At 37.0% G+C, this 21,996-nt stretch overlaps 1 protein-coding gene across 5 annotated transcripts in view; it reads right to left on the bottom strand.

Moving 5' to 3' along the window:
• LOC145245715 (uncharacterized) overlaps positions 1 to 21,996 on the bottom strand; it is a 341,671-nt gene that overhangs the window by 299,607 nt on the left and 20,068 nt on the right. The window contains exon 2 of one of the 5 annotated variants that reach the window (XM_080107252.1): positions 71 to 144. The exons of the other annotated variants lie outside the window; for them this stretch is intronic. The gene's annotated coding sequence lies outside the window, so the exon portion shown is untranslated. The remainder of the gene's footprint in view (positions 1 to 70; positions 145 to 21,996) is intronic. 5 annotated transcript variants of the gene reach the window in all.

The raw sequence follows: 21,996 nt of genomic DNA, 5'->3' as shown, positions 1-21,996 counted from the left end.
TGTGGTATTGGTGAGAAGGAGAGCTATTTTTTTTCTTTTCTTACACAATATTTTTTTTTTTACACAATACCTTGAAAAAATTTGAATCCATCTCTCTTCCTACAAGCAAGAAATGAAATAGTAGGATCGACTGGTCTTGAAAATCTGAATAAAACAAGGAAAACGCTGAATTAACCAATATGAAACATGCATGTATGACTGCAGTTGTGACTTCTCATGTGAAGAGTGGATTCTGTTCTCTACAATATACAAGCCACTTAAAACGTTTTCATGTTTGGAGGCGGTTTAATTGTTTAAACAGTCTTCCTCATAGTATAGAAACTACCAACTCACACACACACAGAGAGTAACCAAAATAAGTAAAGAGTTGACTGGTGGATGATCTTAGAAAAAGGCACTAATAAATATTTTTGAATATCACAAATTTATGTTGCAGAATTTTTGGATAATTTATATCATTTGGATTATTATATATTTCATCAATATTCAAAATTTTATTGATTTATGAATGGAAAATGTACACAAAATTACTGTAAATAAAAATATTGGGAAATTCCAAAAGGTTTTCATAAATGTTTCATACTAGCAAGACCTATGTACCAGCCTTGCCTGGTGGAAGTATACACAGTATGACACAAAACCAGAACAGATGTGAATAAGGGTCACCCCTGAAAACAAATTAAACTACAGTTGTTGGGGGCGAGGGGATCACTGCCGCCCTGAAAAATCTGGCAATTAGTGCTGGTTTGGGGCGATTGCATGTGGGACCTAGTGTTTACTGGTGGGCATTGGTTGCCTTTGCAAGTGGAACTCATTGGTGGCCATTATCAGTGTCAGCCTCCATTGGAATACTCCTAACTGAAATCGCCTGTCTTCAACTGTCGGTCACTGGTATACACTATGGGCAACTGACAAGTATGAAATCGACTGCGGTTACTGTCACTTCTTAACAGGGGTGGGCATATAGAGTGTCTACAAATTTTGAGCACCGTCATCTATGGTGTTCATTGCTAATTTAAGGTGGTTACTGTCACTTTATGTAAGGGTATGGAAAATAATAATACTAATACGGGTGTTTAGAGGTGTGTGTGCTCGGGCAGGGGGGAGTGTGTTGATCAAAACATAATAAGCAAAGTAAATATTTTAAAATATTAAATAGTAAGTTATTAAATATTTTATATAAAATAAATGTTAAAACTTTAAAAAAAAAATTAAAAAAAAAAAAAAAAAAAACGTAAGGCAAACGAACGATGTTAAATGTAAAATTCGGAAAAACAAAAAAAGAAAATGCTAATATAATGGAAAAAACCTCCAGAAAAACGAACGTTAAAACTTCTTTAAAAAAATCTGAAAAATAAAACCAAAAAAAAAAAAAAAAAAAAAAAACACAGAACTTGAAAAGCAGCTTAAATAACACTGTTTCAATATTAAACCTTTAAAAATCGGAAAAAAAAAAAAAAAAAGACATCTCACATCAAGATTCGAACTCAAAACCTTTAGATAATGACGCCGCGCTCTAACGAACTGAGCTAAGAGGACGTTGCGAAATTAGGTTGGTTTTTATAATTTTCACCTAATTCATATTCCGACATCATTTACCCATGCATAGAAGTGAACTTGTCATGAGAGGACGTTTTTTTCTACACCCTCCCTGATTTTAGGGTGAAGGAATTAATGTTTTTGGCCAATTTTTCGATATTTGTCATCCAAGATGTCGAGTTTCAAAATGATACTGATCTTGTGAAAATCCGTTGCCTGTGTGGAAAGTTTTTGCGAGACATACAAACGCATAAACATTTTTGCTTTTATACATATAGACTAGCAGGGGGTACCCGGCGTTGCCCGGGTGTTTAGAGGTGTGTGTGCCAGGCGGGGGGGGGGGTAATCAAAACATAAGAATAAGCGAAGTAAATATTTAAAAAAAAAATAAATGTTAAAACTTTTTTTAAAAAAATCGAAAAAAAAAACAAAAAAACTAACGTAAGGCAAACGAACGATGTTAAATGTAAAAATGGGGAAAACAAAAAAAAGAAAACGTGATGTGATGGAAAAATAAAACAGAAAAACGAACGTTAAAACTTCTTTAAAAAATGTGAAAAAAAAAAAAAAAAAAAAAAAAAAAGACACCTCACACCACGATTCGAACCCAAAACCTTTAGATAATGAGGCCGCGCTCTAAGCAACTGAGCTAAGACGACGTCGACAAAATTAGATAGTTTTTTTTTTCAAATTTAAACTAAATCATGTTCCGACATCATTTGCGCATCTGAAATGGAACACGTACATCAAGTCTGTTGCCAAGGTCGCTGGAAAGATGGTGGGATCCTTCTACCGCTCCAGAAGATATCTCACTACTGATGCAATTCTCTATATAAAAGCCAAGTACGTCCAAGGATTGAATACTGCTGCCATATCTGGGCAGGAGCTGCTAAAAATAGCCTATCCTACCTTGACAGAGTACAAAATAGACTTCGTGGCTTAGTAGGGGATGCCCTTTTCTCTACCCTGCAACCTCTCTCCCACAGAAGAGATATTGCGAGCCTATCCTTGTTTTATCGTTATTTCCATGGCAGGTGCTCGTCTGAACTCCAATTTTTGCTCCCCCCTCGCCAATCTTTCATGAAAAACACTCATCTAGCTGAATCCACTGTGAAAAATTTTCCCCACTCTTTATCTGTGCCTAAATCAAAACGTGGATTCCATGAAAAAAGCTTTTTTCTTAGAACTGCACACCTGTGGAACTCTGTTCCGTCTGCCTGCTTCCCACCTGACTACAACCTGGATGTCTTCAAGTCCAACGTTAACAAATTCCTAATGAAACGCCCCCTTAAGTAAACACTTCATTAAATCTCCACACTAACGTACTATACTTGCAATAACCCTCATCCCTGAGTGGCTTCCAGGCCTTGATAAGTGGTGACCACCGTGTAAAAACAAAAAAAAAAGAAAAGAAAAAAAAGCGAACTTGTCATGAGAAAAATAAAAAATCCATTGTGAAGATGCATTAATTCAATCTGTGCCTTTTTTGTGATGAAATGCAAGTGTGATCAATTGATGAAGTCTTTTCTTACACTGTGTCAAGACATCCAAAAATATATAGAACTTTAACAGTGAAAAAGAAAAAAAAAACCTAACCTAATCATTCTTATTTAGGTGTTTAACATTAAAAAAAGATAACGTCCAATCTAAAATCTTCTATAGCCCTGTGTGGAATGTGAAGCCCTAATCGGTAGCTTATTTCAATCCAACACTGACTCATGGATGTTGGACACAAAATATTTAACAGATTCTTAAGAGATGAGAGAACAAAACTCATTGACATTTTAATTCCATTTTCAGTTCATAACATCATACTTCCAGCATTAAACAAACTGATGTGTAGGGCAGAGGTAGGAAGTCTGCTGAAAAAAAAAAAAAAAATACTGACTCAGACTCCTACAAAAATTGCTGACTCAGTCTATGATGATTTTTCCATTTAATATTTCCCATTGAAAATATCATTTGAAGCTTAAAATGGAATAAACAAGCTTATATTTTTGCATCTATCTAAAAAGTATGTAAAAAAAACAAAAAAACATTGAGGATATAACAAAACCAAATACTGAAAACCGGTTTTCTGGTTTTACTTTTATACTGGAAATTACACCAACATACTTTTTCACAACTGAAAGTGTCTGGTATAATGTCATTAATACCAAGCAGCCATATTCAAGAAAACACGAGGAAGTTGAAATTTTAATAATAAAAAAAAATTATCAATAATATTAGTATTATTAAGGAGAAAGACTGAACAAAAATATAAACATTTTTTATATTACATATATCAATAAAAAATATTAAAAATTTATTTGCTTACATTTTAGCATAGAATATTTTTAAATGAGAAAAAGGAAAAAGTAACTACGAAATGAAACCGGATATAATATGAATAATATTAGTTTTTTGAACAACTATGGACACCTATCTCTGATCTCCACCTTGCTCAAAAAGAAAGAAGAGCCAGATTAAATAGTCACAAGACTTAGCTGATGTAAAGGAAGATAGAAAGGAGGATCTGTGTTACTACTATGATTAGATGATGGGTATATATTGTGTCTGATAAAACATCAACTGAAATAGTTTTAATTACTCTCTCATGGAATGTTTTTATTCTTTATACCTCCCTCCTTTATTTGAATGCAGATTATTTTATACCAAGAATGCCATGACTATCGAGTGAAAGAAGTTACTGATTTTTCATAATAGATGAAGTTTAAAGTGATTTTTATTTTAATTTCTAAGAGAATATAAATTAAAAAATATTTTTGCATTTCATAAGAGATTGAAGTCAGAGCTAGAAACCAAGAGTGCAATGTTTTGCAGGAGTTAGTAAATTTAAAAAAAAGATTTAATGGAATTTGAACTTTTTCTTCTCATTTATATATATAAAAGACAAAACGGCAGTGCACGATTTTGTATGTCCAGTAAAGGCATTTTTTTTTTGGGGGGGGGGGATTCAAGGGGGGAGGGTTATGTTTTCTTAGAACTTTTTATATACTCCCTAGATTGTAATATCTCCGATTTGTGAATGGACGTCGGCTGTAGATTTATTTTGATCGACTTTTATAAAATTCCCGCAATTCCGCCCCCTCACGTGTTTGTTCAGCTTTTTCATATAAAAGCGAAACTGAATTGAAATAAAAGCAGTTCGCTGGCCTTTGTGGCCAGCATTTCTCGTAAGGCAATCAGCTTTGATCACTGTGGGGAATATCCTTCATATCAGGCAATTGCTATTCATTAAGACACTCCCACACCACCCCCTCTTGAGGGGAGCTGGTTTGGGAAGCAAATACAGCGGAAAGCTGAAAGCTTAACTGGCTTACAGCCAAACATAAGTGTGGGACTTCATTTCTTTGCCTGCATGAACTCATACACTTAACTTTCACTTTCTGCATGTCAACTTTTTTTTTATCACTAAATTTGAATGTTTTTCACTGCTTATGGCCTTGTAGCATAGCGGTAAGATATTTTCTTTCACTTTCTTTTCTGCCTTCATGTCACGGGTTCGAGCCTGTCTGACTACTAACACTTTTTCTTTTACACCTCCAAATACCCGGGCAACGTTGGGTACCCTCTCTAGTCTATAATATAAATCTCATCTGTCTGTTTGTATGTATGTATGTATTTCTGCCTAAAACTTTTGACAGAGGCAATGGATTTTCATGAGATCGGTATTATTTTAAAGCACCACTCTTTGGATGACAAATATCAAAAAATTGGCTAAAAACATTAATTCCTTCACCCTCAACTGGGCATTTTTTTACAAAGAGGGGGTCGTTTTTATTCACCAATATTTTCGAAAGTCATCCTCTTTTTTCGATTGAATTGCTTTAATTCAAACCTCCGACACTTCCGGTTTGACGATGGACGCAACAGGAAACGTGATTTCTTTTCACATTCTTTTCCTTCTTCGTGGTATGGATTCGAGCCTGCCTGCCTACTACCACTTTTTTTTTTTTTGCTCAACACACACCTCCAAACACCCGGGCAACGCCGGGCACCCAGGCTAGTAATGTATAATGGTCTTTGAAGATGCATTTTGTTTGATTAATCAATGTAACTCTTGGCTCATGTTCATATAGTTTGTAATCAATACAAGTAACAAGTGCTTGTTACCTCTTTCACCAAAGCATCAGCATTTTTATTGACATTAATACATACATGGCTTGGAAGATAGACCATGCTTACTATTTCATGATTGTTGATAGTATTTCATGTATTGTTTCAGGGTGGTGTGTGTTGTGTTGCTGGCCTTAATTGCTGTTAGACTGAAAAAAAGAGTCAATAATGAATTTAAGGATTCTGATTTTTTTTTTTCCAGTGCCATTTATATAGTTTACAACTCTGCGGTACACAAAACCAATTTGATGCAAAACAAAAACCGACAATGACTATAAAATTTTATTTTTTAGATAATTTAGTGTGTTGTGAAACAATATTTCAGGATATTATAGGACTCAACCAATGCAAAAAACATTTTGGGAATCTATAAAGATGCTAACAGAGAAACAGAGCTCTGGTATGATGAGACAAAGTATATGGAATATCCATTAGGGCTCCAGACTAACTTTTTTCATCATTGTTGTTCTGGAGGATTTTCAAAAGAACTTTAAATCGTCTTAAAATCTGAATGTTTCTTTTTTCTTTTTATTATTATTACTTTGTTATTATATTATTAGTAACATGATTAACAAATATTATGGTTCTGAATTTTTGAGATGAGGATTGATTATTCATATTTTTCGCATTACTGTTCTTATCTTGAGTGTTATTTTCACAAGTTTTGGTTGAAGTAACCTCCAACCTTCATGTGTATCTTGTCAAACACAGGAATCTGCATGGAATTTCGAATGGAACAGTTTATTTAATCCACAGGAGTAGCATGCTCTCATTTGATCAGCCATGACTGGGTAGAAGTTTTAAGTAATTCGCAATTGTATTTTTCATCACCCATACTGAGAATTGAACCTTCAACCTCCAGAAAAATGTAACTTTACAACTAAATTTTACTAAATACTCTAACCACAGCACAAAGCCCTGTGGTGCAGTGGTTAGAATAATTGGTAAAATTCAATTATAAAAATGACATTCTTCTGGAGGTTGATGGTTCAATTCTCAGTGCGAAGAACTGAAAATACAGTTGTGAATTACTTAGAACTTCCACCCAATCATTGCTGACGAAAGGAGAGCATGATACTCTTGTAAATTGAACAATGGTTTCTGTTCTAAAATTCCATGCAGATTCCAGAATTCATCAAGATAAATCTTAAAGTCAGAGGTAACATCGACTGAAACATCGTGAAAATAACACTCAAATTGACAAGAGCAGTCCCAAAAAGTCAATATATTGTCTTGCGTGGTGCATAACATGAGCATAGCAACAATTAAGGAACATAAAATTGTAGGAAGAATGATGTACGAGAGAGTCAATAAACAAGCTACATTTATCTACGTTTGAAAACACAAGAACTAGGCAGAAAAATAAACCCAAGTTTTGTCAAGACCTTTTTGTTGATCATGCAAATGTCTAACCCAAGTTTTGTCAAGACCGTTTTGTTGATCATGCAAATGTCTAATCTTAATATAAATGCAGTTACATATTAAACAGATTAGTCATAATATAACAAGTTTCAGAGTCAAACCCCATTTGATTTGTGACAGCTGTTCAGTTTGTGATAAAACTTTTTCTATACCTTTTCCACAACTTGCAAAAGTAAAGAAAGAATTATATGTAAAAAAGGAATAATATAAAGCATGATAAAATCAGTGTTAAAGCAAAAGGGAGATGTTAGGCTGTGTATTAATTCAAATCTAGATATGAATAAATTTTTGGGATCTTGTTATCTTGCTGGCTTGTAATATTTGCATAAAAATACAAAATGTCAAGAGGGGGAGTGTGGAAAGCAAGATTGTCTGGTTAGACTCATAAGAATACTGGAAGTCAGAATTAGATTCTTTAAATCTCAGAAGAATTAGCAGACAGTCTGAATATTGGAAGTCTTTCAAATAAGGAGTCCGACTTGGATATTTGGGAATTTTAGACTTTATACTTTCAGACTCTGCAACCATGGAGAAACGATTGGTCAACTGTATTAATAAACTTGGCTAGCCTCACTTCCAAGAGGAATAGAGTCATTTGTTATATCCTTTCCCAATGACAATGTTGAGGTCTGAATCCTTTGGTTGCAGTAAAGATTAACAAATCAGTTTTCTTATCCTTTTACCAATAACAGACATTAATATTTTCCTTTCACAATACATTACATTGTGTTGCTTGCATCATGGGCCACCACGCATGGTCTACAGGTGGTCCTGTTTGAAAGGAAAGTGGGGATGGTTACCTCTCCACCTGAAGTTGCAGTCTGCAAATTTGTGGCTCTGTTGACAGAGTGAAATGATTTGGTTTGGCTTTATTATAAAATAATATAAAATATTGAAATCATTTTATATATATAAATTATAAAATATGGCGATTAAGCTACACTAAATATTCCGCGTTTCATCCACTCTAGTGTAGCTTAATCGCCATATACATTTTATAACTTACTAACTAGCTCTACCTATGTATTGAGCACTTTTGAAGTAAATACTTAAAGTTTACGCATAAATCTATACTTTCGTATATAAATTTATGTGAGTAAATTAAGTAGTTATATATATATATATATATATTAGTTTGCAAAAGCTGTGGACGTGTATGTTTATTTGAATGCAACAGCAATCGTAATGTGTATTTGTTTGAAAGCAGCAGCTGTTGTCATGACTGTTGGTTATTACTTTATCAACCAATGTCAACATTAAGAAATTAACTACAAAAAATATATACTGACCCAACAACTAGTACATAGTAAATTTAGCAATAAAGAAAACTTCATGTTACACATGTTGATAAATCTAACAATAAAATTGGCAGAATTCACAATCTAGACAAAGATGTAGCTAGCAGATTTCCCCGGGTCTTCTCTTAGATCAGAACAATTGTTTATTAACAAGGTTTATGGCCTCATTTAGGAAATACTGGTGCCAAAGAATCTTGTCTTCTGTGGAGACATTTTAATGGAGAATAACAGAACTCTTGTCATTTTGTGTGATCACAGAATCATAAATCTGGAGAGAATCCATTCGTTTTTTCCATCTCTATAATAATAAAATTGTGTAACCACTGTGTGTTTCTCGCCACTCCATAAAACTGAACTTGTCATACATAGTTTGGTATTAGTTCTAAGTGAGCTATACCAGCTTCCATTGAAGCAGGAAATTTACAGGGAATAGGAAATTCAAAAGCGGTCTCCAGCCATATGCATATTCTGGTTATAGAAAGTCAACATACAGCGCATAACATTCCCAAATGGTTACCTATCTGGTACTGGCCAGGTTCCAAGTGATTTAACCAGTGTTTCATCACAAGTATGCCTCTACATGAAAAAGGGTTTATTTTATTGTTTACTATTATTGTTTACTATTAATTATTTATTGGAATTAAAAAAGGCAATAACAAAGTACTAAAAATAATGTTTTTAGAAATCTAACAGAATTTATTTCAGTTTATTCATAAAGAAGACAGTCATTTTAATATTAATATTTGATGAGAACATACAAGGGCTTTTAGTTTGTCAAAGTATCTACCATTAAAATACTTCTAAAACAGGCAGAGGGATGCAACATTTCATTGGTAAAGTTTAGCTGGCAGTTTGGAACCTATCAGGTTGGTGACTCTTTTGAACCCCATTCAAGAGAGAAAGACTATGAATAGATGTATGGGTACATGCCTTTTAGAACCGATATGCGTTTACACAGATCGCACACACTTTCAATTATGCATCGGTTACCTGCCCTTGTCATGATTTCCATTTTAGTCAACAGGTGGCATTTATTTTATTCCCGGTTTCGCTTTTTTCTCTCTTTCTTTCCAGTTGTGCCGCCAACAGGAACACATGTTCTTTCAAGTCAAGCCGCGATGTAAACATGCATATATTATTTTTCCACACGTCTTGACCGCCATGTATCGTTAAGCTAAGACAAATCATACCTTATAAACACTCGTATACTCAATGAACAATTCAACACATTTTATTAAACTCTTATGAGCAACCACACAAACAACAAGACACATGTATGCACAAGAATATACACGTATAACGAACATTCTAACTCCATACACATATATGCAATGAGCTCATATCCATAACGGACATTTCACTTCATGCATGATGTGTACACAACACACTTTGTATTATTCAATACTTCTGTGTAAATATAAATCCGTGTATATATATATATATATATATATATATATATGTAAATATGTGTGTCTGGTTATTTGTGTGGTTGCTCACAAGCGTTCGCTAAAATACACGTTGAATTGTTCATTGAATATGTGAGAGTTTATAAGCTATACGATTCGTCGTCTTACTTTAACGATACACGGCTGTCGAGACGTGTGGAAAAATAATGCGTATGCTTACATTGCAGCTTGACTAGAAAGAATATGTGTTCCTGTTGGCAGCTCGAATCGAAAGAGAGAAAAAAGCAAAACAGGAAGTAGGACAAATGCTGCCTGTTGGCTAAAACGGAAATCATGACAAGGGCAGGTAACTTGAAAATATGCGCGATCTGTGTAAACGCATATCAGTTCAAAAAGGCATGTGCCTATAGATGCACCAGCTCAAATGTAACAACAATACTCCATACATAGGCAAATGGTGGCCTTGTAGAGGTATAGGATACTTTCAGGTGTAAGTAACTTTTTAGCATGGTAGAAAGCCCACCTTCCTTGCAGCAGCCTTGGCAATACGTTCAATATATCTGTTCCAACTCCTGTTCCCTGTGAACATCAGGACGAGGAGTTTGAACAAAGTACTTTCAGGTAATGTATCATTAGCCATAGTTATTAGTGGTTGAGAAGGTTTCTTGTAGTTATTAAAGAAAACAAGCTGTCTTGGCAGCACTGAATGTGACCATCCATTTTTGTCCCCATTCTACTACAGACTGGAGGTCTTCCTCTAGGGTTTCTGCTATTGCCTTGGATATGTGTTCATTTGTGCCCCTCGTGCCTGTTATAGAGTGTGATGTTGCCAGCAAATATGCTCATCTCACAGACAATTTATCAGGGAGATCATTTATGAATATCAGGAATAATAAAAGTCCAAGGATCGACCTCTGAGGTATATCCGCATTTATATTATACTGTTTTGACATACAACCATCGAGGACAACCTGGATTCTTCTCATATTTAAGGATTTAATTATGTTAAGTATTTGTCCAGTAATACCATATTATCTGATTTTCCTGAGAAGACCATCGTGCCATACCTTGTCAAAAGCATTAGATACATCTAGGGCTACTACCCTTCGCTTCCTTGCCTTATCTAGTGCATAGTATATACGTTATATACAGAGATTACAGTTAGGATATCTGCAGTAGAATGGGCTTACCTAAATCCATATTGTTGGTCGGACAGAAGTTTAGCAACTGTAAGGCGGTGGACTAAAATTAGAATAAGGATTATCACTGTTATATCTTGATGTTAATCTTTCTTAGGTAAAAAAGTGGTGCCTCTCTCCTCTTGATACAAAAAATTTAGAAAAAGAATCGGTTTACATAAAATTTTGAGTTAAGATTGGTGGATGCACATGAAGGTCAGTATTATGCATGTGTGTGGTAAATCCTAAACTATTAAAATTATGAATTATAAAATGTGTATCCTAGGCAACAATGCAAGTAACATGAACACATTTTGTTTTGTACACTTTACCATTTAGGGAATGGAGAGGGGCACCAAAACTATACTCTACAAAAATAAAAATAAAAAAGCATTAAAATTTATCAACTAATGCTATACTTATTCCTTATACCTGTCCTAAGATATTTTTCTAGTCTGATTTCTTCTGTGGAAAGCAATCATTTATTAAGTCCCCTGATGAGAACTTCTGGTTTTAACTGACCATTTGTCAAAACATTAGCATGTCCAGTGTCGCAACCATGTAAATTTGTTTATATTAATAAAAATATATCTTGCTCTTCTTTTATTGAGCACTCTTAATATTGTTAAATTCATCAGTTATCACTCTTGAATACCTTTAACCTGGTATATGTACAGGATGGAATGATAAAATTGTCGTCTTATGAACGACATGATTCCATTTCTGTTTGATGAAAACTTTTTTTTTTATTGCAGACCATCCACTAGTTGGCTAGTTGTGTACAAATCCGAAGAGCGATAGGTCTGAAAGTGACACACTGTTCAACGAGTGAGATTGGAGATGCGCTGCTCTACGAGTCATGCTCTCTACAGATCCAAGTGATAACAACAGGATCATTGCTAGCACCCTCAAAATCGAAATCCAGACGGTTCAACGCTTGAGGGCTTGCCCGAGGTAATGAAAACAAAGTTTCCAGCCACTGTTATGGTCTTTGGTGTGGTTTCAAGTGAAGGCCACATCATACTACCTCACATCTTTGAAGTCAGCCTGAAAGTCAATACCAAAATGTACCTGGTAGATGAGTGGACACACCTTCCTATGAGCAGACAGGGGAAAGGAACTAGTAGGTGAGTGAAGGTGCAGGCCTCTACTAAGCAGTAGGTCTAATAGTCTTGAGAGGAGGGACTCGACAATCTTCAGGTTACCAATTCCTTCCGGCTCCTAAGAATGTGCTGCTTTCTTTTCCACAACATGAGTAGCGACGACCAAATTTCTGATGTTAACTGATGACTAGATTCCACTTAAGCTTTAACAAAATGGTATGTCCCATTTCAATATATGTATTATTATGTAGAATATTTACAAGATGACCACAGCTTCATTTGGTCCAACAGATATCCCGCTCCCCCCAAGTTCATATGAAATTTGGGAAAATGATGTGGAAAAGAATGCGCTGCTGGTTACACTCTGGAACAATAGAAAGGGGTGTGAGTAATTAATATGAGGGGTACAAGTACAATACTATCTATCTCCCTCACCCACGGTGAGTTTTTTGCGGGCATGACAAAAAATTCTGAAGAAAATCTGTTTCAACTATTTACACTGTACAAGTATCAGTGAATTTTACTAGTGCTGGGAGCGCCGGCTGCGCGACCTGTTGCCTGGTTGAGTTTCAGCGATACCGGGGGCATTGTGCGATGCCAGTCTGCGTAAAGCCATGGGAGGCTTCTTGGGGGTTGTGTGTATGGCAGGTATGTGAAGCTGTGGAGAGGCCGTATGCGTGGCGTCTACATTCTGCATGGGAAGACCAATATGTGTTGACTCTGCTGTATGTGCAGGGTCTCCAGCTGTCGGTGTGGCTGTGTCTACGGCTCTCTCAGGCGATGGGCCAGGGCTTGCGGGTGCGCCAAGGCACTTATCTTCCTCACCTGATGCTGATTCAGGGTTCCTTGCTGGAACGTTAATGGTAGGTTTTCCTAATCCGTTTGAGTGGATGACAGCATCCCTGATGATGGGGCTGAGGTACTCAATGATATCTTCATGTGAGGCTGCTTTAAAAGGGGTGAACTTACGAAGATGCTGGCGGTTTCGCATAGTTAGTCTCCCAGAGCCATCTATCTTCACGACATATTGGTGGAACTGCCTGACCTCTACGATGGTGCCTGTCCTTTCCCAGCGCTTTGGATGATTGCCTATCAGGTTCTGTAGACATGATCCCCGATACGAAGAGGAAGCAAGGATCGAGTGTGTTCCCTCCATTTCTCATGCTCTCGGGAGTGTCGCTTTGCAAGAGCCCTTTCTCTGTTGATAAGGGTCTCTGTCCATGTCGGATGAGGGCAGTACCGACCCATGGGGATGGCGATAGGGTCACGGATAGGTCTTCCGAAGACTATGAGAGCCGGAGATGCCTTAGTCTCCGGGTCGATTGAGTTCCGATAGATGAGCATGGCGCGCTGGAACTTGTCTACATCAATAGACCCACTTGCAGATGTATTGTCCATCAGCATGCGCTTGACAGTCTTTACACCTATCTCAGCTCTGCAGTTGGGGTGAGGGTTGGCGACTGAGACGGTGGTGTACACCCCATGAGCGAAGGAATTTCTGCGTCTTTCCAGCTGTGAACTGGGGCCCTCCATCTGAGGTTAACTCTTCAGGTACTCCAAAAGTCACAAACACTTCCCTGAGGCGCCTGACAAGACCATCTGCACCATTTTCTGCTCTAAACGCCATTGGCCAATTGGAGTACCTGTCAACGACTACTACGTAATCGTGATTGTTGTGTGCAAAGTAGTCGCAGGCGATCTTCTGGAAAGGATACTCGGGGGGGCACCAAATCAGATGGTGGCTGCATGGCATTCGACTTTGCAATCCTATGGCAGCTAGCGCACTGGTCCCTGATGCGCTGGATGTCAGTGCTGATGTTTGGCCAATAGACGGAGTCTGTTGCCCGGGCGCACATGACACTGACTCCTTGGTGGGCTGCATGCAAAGCCTCCAGAATCTGTGAGCGCAGTGCTGTAGGAACGATGACACGGTTGCCTGTCAATACCACACCGTCTATGTTGTACAAGCTACTAGAGATGCGATGGTAAGAGCGCAATGCGGCTTTCATCTGTCTGCAGTCTAATGGAAAGCCTTCACAGATGAACTGCTGTAGCTCCTGGAGGTCCGGGTCAGAGGATGTAGCTTCCTGCGGCATGGTCCATGTGACAACATTAGTTATGGCGTACAGTGTGCTGGACATTAATGCTAAAGTGGAGGCATCTTCTCCGATATCCATTGGCTCTTCTGGTTTGTAGTTAGTGATTGGGGTGCTACGGGGTGGGTAGCGTGATGCCGCGTCAGCACCAAAGTTACGTTTTCCAGAAACGTGGATGATCTTGAACCTGTTCAGTTGAACATGCATGGTGCTATCAAAGAAGACCTTGGGGTTGAAGATGGGATCTTTGTTGAAGTTTCAACCACCGATACAACTGGTGCACTGAGGACCACTAAACAGCAAGTGTTTATATCGAGGAAGATCGGTAAAGCCTTCTTATGCAGGGAAGCTTTTATAGCTCTGGGAGCCCTACCCCCCGACTTCCCCATTGTGCCTGCCATATGGGCGGGAGATATGCTTGCTGCCATGAAAGGCGAGTAAGTAAAGCAGTGTTCATGCCCTGAGCGTGTAGATTCACCGCCTCCAATCCCTACGGCACTTCCGGATGGGATATCAGGCACAGAGGAGAATGTGCCTGCCCTGAAGCAGTGGCTGTAAGACTATTACGCCTCTACAGCCTTTAATACATGTAAGCACTAGCCACTGCCAATGATGAAATGTGTTCCGCTAGAGCTTCACGTTAACCCTAACGCCAAGCCAGTCGCCATCCACAAGCCAGCTTTGGTGCCTCTACACTGGCAGGAGAAGGTGTTCCAGGATCTGGAGCGCAACGTCAGCATTAGTGTTTTGGAGAGAGTCAGCCCTAATACGCCAGTTATCTGGTGCTTCCACATGGTGGTAACAGCCAAAACACTGGAGAGGGATTCAGGGAGTGATTGGGAGGTCCAGGTACATCCTGTGACTGGGCATGTGAGCTGAATATTAGACATGATTGTATTGACAAAAGTGTGTATTCAGCGGCGCATAGATGAGTAGACACACCTTCCTATGAGCAGACAGGGGAAAGGAACTAGTAGGTGAGTGAAGGTGCAGGCCTCTACTAAGCAGTAGGTCTAATAGTCTTGAGAGGAGGGACTCGACGATCTTCAGGTTACCAATTCCTTCCGGCTCCTAAGAATGCGCTGCTGGTTACACTCTGGAACAATAGAAAGGGGTGTGAGTAATTAATATGAGGGGTACAAGTACAATACTATCTACCTGGATGTGCTACAGAATGTGGTGATCTCCTGGTGCAATCAGGTGGCAGCTGACAGACTCTGGGTGTGGCAGCAGGACTCAGTGCCGGCCCAAAAGTCCAAAGAGACCCAAGCTTAGCTTCAAAAGGAGTGCTACGACTTTGCACCCTTCCTTCATTGGATCCCCTCCTCTACTGACCTGAACCTGCTGGACTACTTCATTTGGTCATATATCGAAAACATCACCATCATGACCTCCTGCAACACCAAAGCCAACCTGCTTGCCGCCATCCACCAAGCTCCCACCGACGCTTGTGGAAAAGGCATGCTCCTAGTTCCGGACCTGTATCGAAGTAGTGATTGAGGCTGAAGGTAGCTACATTGAATAGATGTCAGTTCTACTACATAATCAAGTTGCCTGAATTGATTTTTTTCAATAAGTTTTAAAATAAAGCTGTAGTGTTGTTTTGTTTAGGGTGACAATTTTATCATTCTACCCAGTGTGTATATATATGTTACATTTTCACCCCAAACAAGGCACAATTCAACTTTGATGGAGGGGGCTACTATCAGGGACATAAACTAGAGGGGTACTATGTGGGGAGTTGGGCAGCAAGATGTCTGTTGACATTACACTTGAATTTTTGCATGTCAGTACAGTTGGGGAAGCAGAATCTCTGAAGGGAGTTCCAAAGTCTAACAGTTCTGGGGAAGAAACTACTGGAGTAGAAAGCTCTTACATCTAGGGATCTCTACTGTGTAGGGGTGGGATTTTAGTTGCTTGTCTGGGGCATTTATGTCGAGGGGGTACAAGTGCTTGTAGTTCATCAGAGCATTCACCATTAAAATACTTGTAGAACAGGCAGAGGGATGCAATATTTCGTTGCTGGGACACAGGCTGAACCTTAAATGACAGTTCAGGACCTATCAGGTTGGCGACTCTTTTGAACTTTGTCTAGGAGCGAAAAACTAGTAATAGATGCCCCAGCCCAAATATGATAACAATACTCCATACATAGGCGAATGGTGGCCTTATAGAAGTACAGGATACTTTCAGGCGTTAGTAGTTTTCTAGCACAGTAGAGAGAGTATACCTTCCTTGCAGCGGTCCTGGCAATGCTCTCAATTTAACTGTTCCAACTCATGTTCTCTGAACGTTAGGCCAAGGTGTTTAAAAGTAGTACTTTCAGGTAATGAGTCTTTGGCCATTGCTATTCTGTGTTTCGATATACTAGCTGTACCCAGCCATACGTTGCTGTGGCTCAGTTTGTTTAAATGGAACACACACACACACACAAAAAAAAGAACAAAATATGTTTATGTTTATGTACTCAATATTTGTGGATACACAATATTTTGAGGTATCCCTTTTTTAGAAATTTTAGCCATTTTCCTTGTTTATGTCACATGACAAAACAAACATAGCCGAAATCATTTTTTCGTTGAATCATGGAAGAGTTAAAAAATTGTGACATGACAATTAGGTTGGTTGGTTGGTTGTTTTACGGCATATCAACCCTTTTCGGGTTATTTAATGCCAAATCCAAAGATTTTGAAGAAAAATTTTAATAGAATATATTTGTTGTTTTCACGTTGGTTTCTATTTAACCCATAGTTGGGACCCTAACAGGTACTACCACTCCAGGTCAGAGTGGACCTGGGAGCAATGGTAATTAAAGAGTGGCTCCACACTCCCCAAAGCCCACAAGCTGGGGCCTCACTACTGGATATAGTTTAAGGTCATATCCAGGACCCCCATTGAGGGACTTTTACCCTCTGCAGGCGAGCAGTCGGCGTATTCTAATGCCCCACCGACAGGGCTGGACAATTAGGTAGATAACATTGCCTATTGTTGAAATTGATAAAAAAATGTAAGTAGTTATGTTTTTTTAATTAAAAATCAACTTTTAAACTGGCTGATTTCTTATCGGTCAACTTGTAACATGAACACCTTATATATATGTTTTTGGTACTCTTGCAGAATTTGACCCAGATCCTTGGGATTTTTCATCAATTGTGGTTAAGGCTCAACCGACAGTCACTGGATTAAGATGAGCAAAATAACAGATACAGATGAATATCAAAACAAACAAACTGGAAAAAATATAAATATGATAAATAAAAATAAAAACCTACTGTAAATTTACTGAATATACATATCATATATATTTATTTTCCTCAAGAAAAGTTGCATTTTTGTTTATTTACTTTTATTATTTTTTCGCAAATTTTTTATCAACAAAAGTTGTTGTTTTTTTTCCAAGAAAAAATGAATTTTTTTTTTTTACCATAAAATGTTTAGGTGAAAGTGCAGAAAAGTTTTTTCAAGAGAATTTACAAATTATTTTTTGTCAACATTTATAAAAATAAACAGAGCCCCCCCCCCCGATCATCCAAGAACTTTTTTTTTTAAATGCCAAAATTCAATATTTAAAGATTATTAGGGGTCGCTCAGTTTCTAATATAACGTAAGTAGATTACGAAGTTTATGGTGGTTTCAAAATGGAACTTATAACTTAGTTTTTTTAAGTAAAAATAATATTTAGGTTTAAATATAAATTCCTAAACTCATTTCATGCTAAATAATTTAGGTGACTAAAATAGGAATCTCATTAATCACTGAACAAATATACGTCAAATTCCATTTAAAATCTTTAACTTCCTGAATAGTAAAAATGATCCACAATGGTCGCTTTGCTACGAATACCCATTTTCAATGAATAATTGACAGGAAAGCGACCTCACGTGATTAATTTTAATCACATGATTACATTTTCCATAATCACATGATTAAACTTTACCCATTTAAAATTTGTGAAACATTTCTAATATACCCATACAATAAACAAATTCTGTTTACAGTAAGTGAGATACTGATGTTGACAGAAAGTTCCTTTTAGTGACGTCATGGGCGGTGATATTTCCCCAAATAAAAAAATGGCAACATCGTTACAAAGAAAATCACCTAATTTATTAAATAAAAATTAAGTATATTATAATTAAAAAGAGATCTATAAAAACACGCATGGGTATGATGAAAATACTATACCAAAATGCCGAAGCAATTGGTCTAGTGGTTAATTAGATTATCGATTACGAATAAACATACATTAACCCTAGGATACGATTTTTCAGGTTATGATGTGGAATACAATGTTTTTCCAGCCCTTGATCACGGTATTTGCCCCACATTACAGTGTTATTTATAACGTTATTTGATTATATACATGTGTATTATATATTGTACTGTATTTTGTTACTAATTTTTAATATGAACTGTATAAAATTTTGCTTAGGCCCCCGCCATAATACGATTTCACCTTACAATCTCAACCCTAGAATGGATTAATGCTGTATTCTGGGGTCCTAATTACAAAATATCTGATATTTCCGCAAAACCCCTGACCTTGATGAAGGGGAGATTAAAACTTACTGCTATGGTTTCAAATGATCTGAAATAACAGCAAGGCGAGACTTGATTCCAAATATTTCTCATGTTATATCTCCCCTCTTTTGGAAATAGGGTACAATTATGAATATCTCCAGTATCAAATAATCTTTATACACTGAAATACACTTTATGCATGAAAACCATATATATATATATATATATATATATATATATATATAAGGCTTCCTTCAGTCTTGACAGACTATGGATACCCACTGTAAGGGTGCCTGCATATGAAATTTTTTTTTGTGGCAAGAGTTGTGCAATTTCCAACCACACCTCTCCTGAGTCGACATTGTTGAATACCAGTCGTAAGTGGAGGTTCAAGACAACTGGAAACAATGCCGAGATAAGTGGAAAGCACATACAGCGCTTAGAATTCCCAAATGGTCACTCATCTGGTACTAGCCAGGCTCAACGTTGCTTAACTTTGGTGATATGATGAGAACCGGTGTGTCAATGTGATATATATATATATACAAACACATACTGGTAGCCAAATTGAATATTGAAATGCTTATATCCTTGGTTCTATGGGACGAAACTACATGAAAATCTGCAGGCTTTTTAAAGATTATTATACTATTCTATGGTTAAAATTTCATGACAATTGGTAAAAAAGAACCTATATTTTCAAACCAATAAAATATGCTCAAATTTGCCTATATTTGTATATATAGTGTCCTGCAAGCCAGTTTCAGTTTTGCTGCTTTGGTTGTCTCCCCTGTGGCCTTGCCAGGCCATGAATATATATTTAAGATACTTTGATTCCAGTACAGCCCAGCAACTCAACACGTTTACTGTATAATGTGCTTGCTTGCAGAATTCCATTTGCATGTCACATGATACCAACAGCTGATGAAGAGGTTCATTCAAAAAAAAAAAAAAAAAAAAAAAGAAAAAAATAATTTGAAAAGGTTATCGACAACTACACATTTGTTGAAGGAACAATGTTGTCCTCATTAAGTTGAATATGGTGATACTTTTGAAGTTTTTGATTTACGTTCGCCTATTGCAAGAGCCTCTTGAAATCTATGCTAAGCTGTCAAGTACGAATATACAACAGATGTCTCATCATTGCCAGTTATACCAATCGAGGTTCATTTTAGTATCATTCTGGCAACTGTTGGATCTATCATGGACAATCAAACTCTTCTTTACAATATGTTCTAGGATGTGCACTCTCTCAAGAATTACCTTCTCTTTCAGACAAGGTGGAAGTATTGTCGTTTGCTTGAAGTGCCCCTACCGAGATACATCTACAAATCAATTCTTGACTACTTTTGTATTCTTTTAGAATGGCTCCTTAGAGGAGCTGCCCCATCCCTACAAACACGTTAACCTGATTTCATATCTAACCTTGTTGGTGAGAAAGTAAATCTTTATATATTTGCATATCTAATGTGCCTAATGTTTATACTTCTTAAAGGGAGTCAGTTATTGCAAGAACTATCTATCAATGTAGTGGCATTGGTGGCGCTTGGAAAGGCTGCACTGTTTGCAATAAATTCTCCTTCAAAGACTGCGAAATAAATAATTGAGAACTATCAAGTTATGGATATAATAACAGTCTAGATGTATCAGTCTATCTAAGACAAGAAGACAGACCTGGAAGATGTGAAGACTATTTAAGAAAGTGCATTAACATCCCTTTCTGGATCATCTACTTCAAATGTCATGCCACCATTTTTGGATCTCTACTAGTACACCGCTATGTGTCTGGGAAGATCAATCATACTTTCTTTTTTTTTTTTTTTTTTACAAAGGAGTTTCCACTTATCAAAGCCCAGAGGCCACTCGACAATAAGGGTTAATGAATGTATGGAAGTTATTCAGATAATAGTGTAGTAATCATTAGTAGTAGAAATTTGGTATAATTTGATTATTTAAAGGGACGGTTCAACAAGAACTTGTTTATGTTGGGCTTGAAGACTACTATACTGAAAGCAGACTAGCTGAATCGAGTTCCACAGGTGAGTAATTTTAGGAAAGAAGCTTTGTTCATGAAATCCATGTTTAAGTTTAGGCATAGATAGAAAGTGGGGGAAATTATTTATAGTGGTTTTAATTAGATGAGTATTTTTTGTGAAACTTTGGCAAGAGGTGGGGACAATAGATTGGAGCTCAGACGAGCACTTGCCATGAAATAATGATAAAGCCTCTTCTGTGAGAAAGAGGTTGCAAGGATGAGAAAAAGGCATCACCTACTAGGTTACAAAGTCGGTTTTAACCTTTGTCAAGGAACGATAAGTACTTCAAGCAACTCCTGCCCAGATGTGGTAACAGTACTCCATCCTAGGATGTACTTGGCTCTTTTACAAGTAAAAGATTGCATTAGTAGTGAGATATTTACTAGACCGGTCGAATAATCCAAATATTTTTCCAGCAACCTTGGCAACAGATTTGATTTCAGATCAAGAGTGAAAGTCAGACCCAGAATCTTGTCAAAACATGGAGCCTCCCTAAGACGAGAGCCATTCATTTCAATTGGGGCCAGATGAGAGTCAGAATCCTGATGATGGAAAGAGAGAAGCTTGGTTTTAGATGCATTAAAATTAACCAGCGACCTTTCTCCCCATTACAGCATGTGCTCAAAATCAAAGAGACCTTGATCATTTCTGGTCTTTGAAGTGTTGATATAGATAGAATTTATGATTTTACCGTCACAGATATTTTAATAACCAAAACGGTGTTAGAGGGAATGCATTTACAAAAGGTTTTACTGATAGCTTAAAAAGACAGTTTTATTTACAATCAATCTAGTTCTGTTATATGCAAATTTTTAATTAAAAACACACACATAACAAAATGTTTAAAACAAAACAAATTGAAAAACAAAATTTAACTTCCTCCCCAAAAAAAGACATTCTAGATTGAGACAAAAAAAAAAAAAAAAAGAAAAAAACTGCCTCAGTCTAGAATAATTTCTCCTTCATTGATTGAGGATAGAAAAAAAATGAAGTGTCGTATTAGACAGAGACTACACTTTGCTCCTAATCAAAAGACTAAGATGGCGTCACAATTAGAAAAGGTATTTTCTGAGTGCATTTCATTTCACAGGAATTCCTTCAGACAGGAATCTGAGTGAAATCTACAATTGAGCGTTAATTAAATTCCAATAGCTTTCTATTGTCTGTGTGGACGTTCAAACCTTTATTATTAAAAATCTGCATATAACAAAACATACTTGAAAAGAAATCTACTTATGTTATTAGTAAAACTTTTTTTTTTATAAATACCCCACCCCT

The sequence above is a fragment of the Euprymna scolopes genome, chromosome 23 (assembly GCF_053919585.1).
Source record: "Euprymna scolopes isolate OS-2025 chromosome 23, ASM5391958v1, whole genome shotgun sequence".
Lineage (NCBI taxonomy): Eukaryota > Metazoa > Mollusca > Cephalopoda > Sepiida > Sepiolidae > Euprymna > Euprymna scolopes.
The sequence above is the reverse complement of the archived record's forward strand: the minus strand, read 5'-3'. Positions and strand labels throughout refer to the sequence as shown.